Source organism: Humulus lupulus, chromosome 1, assembly GCF_963169125.1.
Source record: "Humulus lupulus chromosome 1, drHumLupu1.1, whole genome shotgun sequence".
NCBI classification, from domain to species: Eukaryota; Viridiplantae; Streptophyta; class Magnoliopsida; order Rosales; family Cannabaceae; genus Humulus; species Humulus lupulus.
The window spans coordinates 144673168-144682837 of record NC_084793.1 but is presented as its reverse complement, the minus strand read 5'-3'; positions in this window follow the sequence as shown (position 1 = coordinate 144682837).

Sequence of the window (9670 nt, the reverse complement as noted above, 5' to 3'; positions counted from 1 at the left end):
CATGCATCGTTTGCTCGAATTATCCACTTCCGATCTCGTTATTTATCAAGGTCGGATATTACTTTAACCATGAACCCGAAAGTACTTGTATGGTGTGTAATACAAACGGTTTAGTTATATCCTATTGCTTAGTTGCTTTTTCTCGTCCTCGGTTATTTCTCCGAGGTTATGAGTTCGAAACTATTTTCCCATAAGATATTCCAGCCTCGATCTCGACTTATCTCGAAGTAGGTTCAGGATCCAACTTATCGTCGATTAGTTTTAGCTGGTTTGCTCCAAACCTATTAAGGTCGTGTTTGCTTTGTAATCCATACACTTATATTTTTAACCTGGTTCGTATATTTGGTTATATCCAAACATTTTTATCTTTTGATAATTTGGTTACGTCCAATCTATCTAAGCTCGCGCATCTGGTTACATCCAAACACTTGTATGTATTTTGTGCATGTTATTTTATTTTTCAAGCTGATGGTATATATACCAATGATGCCCCCTTAATATCCTATGAGTGTGACCATAGGCTATTAAATTAAGAGAGATTGCAAAAATAAAGAGAAATATAACATGTTGAACGAAATAGATCTTTATTTGATGGAATTCAAAAGTAGACAAAGTAGTACAGATAAATAATCATGGTTACAGGCAACACTCTTCCTATACTATTGGTAGTAAGGTCTTAGGTGTTCGCCATTCCATGCTCGCGGTACCAGGCTCCCATCCAATCTCGCTAGCTTGAAAACACCGGGCCGGATGACTGACTCTATCTGGTATGGTCCTTCCCAATTTGGCCCGAGCACACTAGCTGCTGGATCTCGTGTTGCCAAAAATACGCGTCTCAACACCAGATCTCCCACACCGAACTTTCGATCTCGAACCCTTTTGTTGAAATACCTGGTAGCTCGTTGCTGGTAGGCAGCGTTCCTCAACTAAGCTTCGTTTCTATTTTCTTCAATCATGTCTAAGGTTTCTTCGAGCTGAGTGTGGTTTGAGTTTTGGTCGTAAATATGAGTGCGGATTGTTGGAATTTCGACCTCGATAGGCAACATTGCCTCGCAACCGTATGCTAGAGAGAACGGGGTATGCCCCGTTGATGTTCGAGCTGTGGTCCTATATCCCCATAAGACTTGGGGCAATTCTTCGGGCCATCGTCCCTTTGCTTCCTCCAACTTTTTCTTTAGTGAACTTGTAACGACCCAAATTAGCTAATAAGGCTTAAGGGCCTTGATTAGTGTGCCTGGAGGGCAGGTTGGGATTTATGCGTGATTTTATGAGTTAAATGCATGGTTATGATTTAAAGCATGTTATTTGGCTATGTGTTTATCTGAGATGCATGACTATGTATATTAGTATGCATGTAGGCCCGGATCGTGTTAGAAGGGCGTAATTGTAACTTTGGCCATGTTGGGCATAACTGTATTGATATGTGATAATTGTATTCTGTGAATTGTACCACGTGAGTGTGGTTTTATTATTGTGATGCATGTGCCGAGACGGTCCTAGAGAGCTAGTTAACTCAAGAGTCGCAACGGGATTTCTATACCCGGCTCGGGAGGAGCCTAGGGGTACCTCGGGAATTTTATGGTTAAGTTGAGATTTAGCGGGTAATGGTTATTGGAGATTTAGTAACCTGGGTAACCATTAGTTACTGCTGAGAGTAACAATTTTTAGAAAGAAAATGGTAGATATGAAATAGAAATGAAAGGACTTAAGTGCCCTTGAGGTTTAGGTAGGAAAGGTTAGGCAAGGAGGGGCAAAATGGTCATTTGGTTGGGAATTAGATAAATGGCAGCTGGGTTATATGGGGTACACGGTTTGGGGCTTAGTCATTTTGGTCTTGAAAGATTTTGAAGAGAAGAAAAGCTAAAGAAAAGCTAGAAGAAGAAGAAGAAGAAGAAGAAGAAGAAGAGGGGAAGGAGCTGGATTTGGAGAGGGCTCAAAGTTGAATTCTTGATTGAGGTAAGAGTTTTAAGCATCCTTGGGTTTTCTTTTCTGTTGTGGTTTAAGATTTTGGAGCCATGGTTTAGGATTTTCAAGCTTGGGTTGTGTTTTTGACCTTTGGGTTTGAGTTTTCTGAAAGTTGAAATCAAATGGGTGATTTTGAGTGTGATTGTGTTATTGAGTTGGGTTATGATGTTTATGGGTTGATGTATGGTCTATATGAAGTTTGGATTTGAGTTTTGGGGTTTAGGTATTGGTTTGGGGTGATTTGGAGAGGTTGAAGCTCGGGAAAACGCGAAGGAGAAACCCAGAATTCTGGGTCTGCGAAGGCGTGCCGCGACACAGGTTTTTCGTGCCGCGGCGAGGGAGCCCCTGACTGATGGGTGCCGCGGCACAAGAAAGTTGTGCCGCGGCACAAGGCAAATTTCAGGTTGACATTTTTGGCAATTTTAGGCCTTTGCTTCGGGGGTTCGGGGGATGTCTCCGGGGTGTTGTTTTAAGGTTTTAGAGGTCCCGAGAGTGCGGGATTGGTCCCGGGAAGTGGTTTTGGGTTGATTAGTATTGAGGGATGTTTCTTGTGTGTTGTGACTAGGTTGTTGGTGAGGCTCGTGCTAGAGGACCGTGCTCGCGGCTTTAGTGCATCCGGAGGCTCGGAATATAGGTAAGAAAACTATAACACCCGTAGGATAGGGCGTGGGCCCATAGTGTGATTGCCGGGCATGGCCCTATATTGCATTACATGTTAGGGTGCAGATTTAAATAAATTGGCATTTGTTTGAATGTTGCTTGATTTATGCTATATATGATTATAATGAAATGAACGGCAAGGGCCGAGTGCGGCGTAGGCCGGGTACGGCAGCGGAGCCGGAAGTAACACTAAGCACATGGGATGCTTATGGTCAGGGCAGGGCCCGGGACCCAGAGGATATGTGTGAGATCCTTGCGGTGAGGACCGAGACCCCAGGCTTCGGTAAGGCTTCGGGGGCGGCATGGCCGTGTTTGCTTAGTCTAATGGTTGACTTGTTTGTATGTGGATTATCTGTTATGATAAACTGTATGAATTGCATATGTTATGTTATGCATGAGTTTTCTTGCTGGGCTTCGGCTCACGGGTGCTCCGTGTTGCAGGTAGGGCAATGGCTAAGTCAACCAACCATGAGTACGGAGAGCGTGAAGCGACGCGTACATGTTTGGCCTGCCCGACTGCTTTGGTTGGGGGTTTATTTGAAAATGGCTGTGATAATCTATGATTTTGTAACTGATCAACTGTAAACTTATTTCAAGATGTAAATAGTTTTCAAACCTTATTTTTGGGATCCCAATTGTTTAATACTAGAAGTTTTTATTGAGTCAACGCATTTTCAAAGATTACAGCCTTAACTTTTATTAGTCACACTTTTGCTTCAAAACCTCGGTTAGCGAGTTCATTGCACTGTTTTGTCTTAAAACTCACTTAGTAACGGCTCTAAGGAAGTAGGGCGTTACAGAACTCTTGAGAGTTTTGTTTACAGCCTCGACCTGGCCATTCGCCTGAGGATGAGCTACTGACGAAAAACTCTTTATTATTCCATTCTTTTCACAAAAGTTGGTAAACAAGTCGCTATCGAACTGGGTTCCGTTGTCGAATACAATCTTCCTCGGCATCCCATATCGGCATACGATGTTTTTTACCACGAAGTCAAGGACCTTTTTGGAAGTTATTGTTGCCAATGGTTCAGCATCCGTCCACTTCGTGAAGTAATCCACAGCGACGACAGCATATTTCACACCGCCCTTGCCAGTTGGGAGAGAGCCTATGATGTCGATTCCCCATACCGCGAATGGCCATGGGGAAGTCAACATGGTCAGCTCGGATGGTGGAGCTCGAGGAATCGTGGTGAATCTCTGGCATTTGTCGCATTTCTTCACGTACTCGAAAGAATCCGTTTTTAAGGTAGGCCAGAAATATCCTTGGCGTATGATTTTCTTGGATAGGCTATGCCCCCCGATGTGATCTCCGCAGAACCCTTCATGAATTTCTTCAATGATCTTCTTAGCTTCGGGTGGAGTTACACACCGAAGTAATGGCATGGAAAACCCCCTTCTGTACAGCTTTCCGTCCAAAATGGTGTAACGGGGAAGTTGATACATTAACTTTCGAGCCTGGTTCCGGTCTTTTGGAAGGACTCCGGTCTCGAGATATTCAACTATCGGGGTCATCCAGGTAGGCTCGGACTCGATCATACACACGTCTTCCTCCTCTGGCTCATTAATGCTAGGTGCCGAGAGGTGTTCTATGGGCACAACGTTTAGTTAATCATTCTCAGCAGAGGTGGCGAGCCGAGCTAAGGCATCTGCATTTGAATTCCGTTCTCGGGGAACCTGTTCGATTGCATAAAATTCGAAATGTTCCAATGTGGACTTTGCCTTCTCTAAATAAGCTGCCATTCTCGTGCCACGAGCTGAGAGTCGCTGTAGCAATGTATTGCTTTGGCTTTGAGCTTTTTGGCTATACGAAGTCCCGCCAGTAAAGCCTCGTATTCGGCCTCATTATTCGATGCCTTGAAGTCAAATCTTAAGGCAGAATGAAATCTGCTCCCTGCGGGGGTAACCAAAATGACCCCTGCCCCCGATCCATTTTCATTAGATGAGCCATCGACGTAAAGTTTCCACAGCTCATGGGCTGGGGTTATAACTTCATCATTAGTCATGCCAGTACATTCCACTATAAAGTCTGCCAATGCCTGTGCCCTAATGGTCGTCCTCGGGTGGTAGGTGATCTCGAACTGTCTGAGTTCAACTGCCCATTTAAGAAGTCGACCAGAAGCCTCTGTTTAGACAAGACTTGCCTAAGTGGTTGATCAGTCAACACATGGATGGGATGCGCCTGAAAGTAGGGTCGAAGTGTACGAGATGAATGAATTAAGCTGAGAGCCAGCTTCTCCATCAAGGGGTATCTCGATTCTGCCCCCAGTAACCTTTTACTGATGTAATAAACGGGTCTCTGTACCTTCTCTTCTTCTCGCACGAGCACTGCACTTATCGCGTGTTCGGTGGTGGAAAGGTATAGGTACAGTACTTCTCCCGTAACAGGTTTTGATAAGATGGGGGGTTCTGTGAGGTGCTTTTTAAGCTCCTGGAAAGCCATCTCGCACTCCTCCGTCCATTCAAATTTCTTACCTCCCCTCAAAAGGTTGAAAAATGGAAGACAACGGTCTGTAGATTTTGAAATGAACCTACTTAGGGCTGCCATCCCGCCGGTCAAACTTTGGACATCCTTGTGTCTTCGAGGTGAGGGCATGTCAATCAGAGCCTGGATCTTGTCGGGGTTGGCTTCTATTCCACGAGCGTTCACGATAAAGCCCAGGAATTTTCCTGAAGATACTCCGAAAGTACACTTCTGGGGATTTAGTTTCATGTTATACTTTCGGAGCACGCCAAAGCACTCTTCGAGGTCATCAACATGGTTATTGTTAAGTTGAGACTTGACAAGCATGTCGTCAGCATAAACTTCCATGCTGTTCCCTATCTGTTCTAAAAACATCATGTTCACGAGCCGCTGGTATGTGGCCCCAGCATTTTTGAGCCCGAATGGCATGATATTATAGCAGTATAGCACCTTATCTGTTATGAAGCTCGTATGTTCCTGGTCGGGGGCATGCATGGGAATCTGGTTATATCCAGAATAGGCATCCATGAATGACATCAGGCCATGCCGCGCCGTGGCATCCGCGAGCTGGTCAATCCTTGGCCATGGAAAACAGTCTTTCGGGCAAGCTTTGTTGAGGTCCGAATAGTCAATACAGGTCCACCACGTCCCATTAGGTTTTGTGACCACCACCGGATTGGCTACCCAGTCAGGGTAAAAGGCATCCCTAATGAATCGGTTTGCTTTTAACCTGTCAACCTCCTCCTTCAGTGCCTTCTTTCTGTCGTCATCCAGCTGTCTTCGCTTTTGTTGCTTCGGAGGGAAGCTTTTGTCTATATTTAGCGCGTGGCTTGCTATATTCGGACTTATCCCTACCATGTCCGAATGTGACCATGCGAATACATCCTAGTTTTTCTTTAAAAAGCAAATTAGTTGCTATTTTGTATCTTCCTGGAGGTGTTTTCCAACCTTTACCTTTTTCGAGGAATCGGTTTCCTCGAGCTGAATTTCTTCGAGCTCTTCTAAGGGTTCGAGGTCAGCTTTCTCCTCAACCCTTGGATCAATATCTTCATCAATCTCTAAAACCGTCCCGTCTTTACTTTGAATAATGACGAGTGCTTGTGCGCTCGTCTGTTTCTTTCCTCTTAAGGAAATGCTGTAGCATTCCCTCCCAGCTAACTGATCTCCCTTCAATGTCTCGACGCTGCTTGGGGTTGGGAACTTAATGGCCAGATGCCTTACTGATGAGATTGCCCCCAGCCTGACCAGTGCGGGTCTCCCGAGCAGCACATTGTAGGCTGAAGGTGGATCCACTACCACGAACTCCATCATCTTGGTTGCCGAGACCGGGGAGTCTCCCAAGGTTACGGGGAGCTTGATGGATCCCATGCAGGCGGTCCCTTCCCCTGAAAAGCCGTATAAAGTAGTCGCACATGCTTTCAGGTCGCGAAGGGAGAGTCCCATCTTTTCGAGGGTTACTCTATAGAGAATGTTAACTGAGCTCCCATTGTCTATGAGAACTCGGTGGACCCTTTTATTAGCCAACTGGAGAGTGATGACCAGCGGATCATGGTGAGGAAACTGAACATGGGATGCGTCTTCCTCAGTGAAGGATATTGGTTGGGATTCAATCCTCTGACTTTTTGGAGCTCTAGGTTCGGGTTCATAGGGAGACCCGTCCCCAGTCTTCAGCTCGTTAACGTATCTCTTTTGGGCATTTCTGCCCATGCCTCCAGGATGAGGCCCTCCCGAGATGGTTATCACATCTTCTCCATCTATCGGCGGGGGCCTATCTTCTTCCCGAGCTCGGGAATTATTATTTTGTGTGGGCTGCGACGCGGCTGCATTCTGGCTCGCGGTCGCCTGATTAGTACTCTAGTTCTTGACATATTGTCTGAAGTAACCCCTCGAGATCAATCCTTCGATCTCGTCTTTCAGCTGTCGACATTCATTAGTAGTTTGCCCTGTGTCTCTGTGAAATCGGCAATACTTGCTGGAGTCCCTCTTGGACTTCTGATTTCTCATTGGGTCTGGACGCCTAAAGGGGACTTGGTTTTCATTAGCCAAGTATATGTTCTCCCAAGACTCGTTGAGCTCGGTGTACACTCTGTACACGGAGAAATATCTCTCCCCCTTCTTTTTCTTTCCTCCTTCGGCCTCGGGGTTACTCCCTTCGTTATTTTTTCTCTTGGAAGGGTTTTCCGCAGCGGGCTTTGAAGCTGGTGGGTCCGCCGAGGTTGAGGCAGAGTTTACATTTATCGTTGTAGTTGCGGGTTGGGAAGTCACATTAAGTGCCGACCTCGCTTCCTCTACATTTACAAACCTCTGTGCCCGCTTGTTAAACTCAGTTAGGGACCTCACAGGTTTCCTCTGCATGTCGTCCCAGAGAGCACTCCCTGGCATAACTCCAGCTTGGACAGCCATTAGGTGACCGCTGTCATCCACGTTCCGAGCTCGGGCAACTTCCAAATTGAACCTTGTAAGGTAACTTTTCAATGTTTCTCCTGGCTGCTACCGAACGTTAGTCAGGGTTGACGCCTCAGGTCTAACCCCCATCATGGCTCTGAACTGCTTCTTGAAGTCTTTAGACAGCTGCTCCCATGAAGTTATTGAGTGTCTTTTATATTTTTCGAACCAGCTTTTGCCTGGTCCTGTAAAAGATGCTGGAAATAACATGCATCTGAGCTCGTAACCCACGTTGCTTGCTCTCATTATGGTGTTGAACGTACTTAAATGGCTGCATGGGTCGGACTTTCCCTCAAACATTGGGATGTGAGGGATCCGAAATCCTTGGGGAAATGGAGTGTTAGAAATATGGGGAGTAAATGGTTCAAGCTCCTCATCAGAATCTTCATATCGATCCTGACCTTGCTCGTTTTTCAAAAGCATAAAGGCCTTTTCCAACTGATCAATTCTTTCCTGGACTGGGTCTGCGAGGGGTACTATCTGGAATCGGTTGTCGTCGATCACAATTCCAGGCTCGCGCCTCCGTAGGGGATCTTTACGCCTATTCAAGCGATCCCTCAGGTCCGGGTTTATCGGGTTAACATTACCCCGACTTTGATTCAAATGTTCTCGTAGGTCGGAGCGATTCCTGCGGCTCCCAGTATTCTTACGACCTCGATCATGCATGCTGACTGATCTGGTATCTCCAGAGTCGTCACTAGTAAAACTTGTCGCATGGTTATTTCAAGATGGGTCTTTTCCACGCCGCCTCCTTTCCACCGTGCGAGACCGAGATGTTTGACTCCTTTCAGATAGGGCACCTCTCCGCTCCTAAAAAGCATCCCTATTTTCTTGTCTCCTCTCCGCATGCCTTTCGTTCTGATCTCGAACTAGTTGAGCATTCCTGCGAGGAGGTGAAGGATATCTTATAGGTGATGGAGGGAACCGTATGGGTGACGGTGGCTGCCACCCATTTCGCGACCTAGACGGTCTGGAGTTTGCCCGAGATGGGTTGGTTGCATTTGGTGCGCTCCCAGGGACTTAAGTCCGAGCCTCTGCAGGGGCTCGGTTGTTCTCAATTCCCGCAGGTACTTCCACAGGTGGATTAACCGGGGCCCTAGCCCGGGTACTTCTCTAGGGCCTAGGGGGAGCGGATGGCTCTGCTGGCGCCGGAGGTTGTGCCGGCCTTCTTGTGGCAGTATTCTTTCGTGGACGCCCACGGGGCCTGCGGGGAGGAACATGCACGTCCCTAGGAGGAGGAGCTTGGTTTTCACGCGGAGGTGAGGGCTGAGCCACCTGCGCCTCTGCGGCTATCCTTGCTAACTCCTCATTCCACTTGTTGGCTTCTGCCAACTGCTGTTTCAGCTGCCGGTTCTCAAGTTCCACGATGGGAACATATCGCTCAGGATTGTAATACATATCCTCATCTCTTGGTGGAGCGGGTGGTCCCCGAGAATCGGAGGATCCACTTATTTCTTCAACATCTGGGTTTTCCATCGGCTGTTTCCCAGGACGTCTTGGATAATTTTCTTCAGGAAAATTCTGATTATTATCGGCCATAACTTGTTCAGGGACTGAATGCTTAAGGCTCTCAATGAAAGCACCAAACTGTTGACGCCGTTTTTCGTCAACAGTGAAATAAGAGCACGAAAAAAATAATCAGTAATGACCAATAAAAATATGATAACACAAACAAGATTTTTTACGTGGTTCAACAGTTAAATCTGCCTAGTCCACGAGCCTTTGTTATTAAACTTAAGATGATCTTTGAAAATTCTTCAAGGATGAATTCTCCAGAGTTTCTCTCAAGATCACAAAAATTCGGTCCTTTACAATGGTGCATGACCTCTCTATTTATAGAGAAGATTTCAGAATACTATCCCACATATTTCGGGAAGTTATTCTGTATATGCAAATAAATTTAATGGCATTCAAAGCCTGTAATCCTATATACAAGGAAACGTCCCCTGAAGATGAGGGGGCGTATAACTGAACAATTAATATCCCTTGATTATAGGGGATTTATAGTAATCAATGTAGACCGTGTCTCTCATTGATGATTCACTAAGATACTCAAAGTTATTATCTTATATCGCCAAGGCCCTATTCACCCAGGTCTCTTATCGATTTTCGAGCTATAGCATCTTCCCGAGATCACAT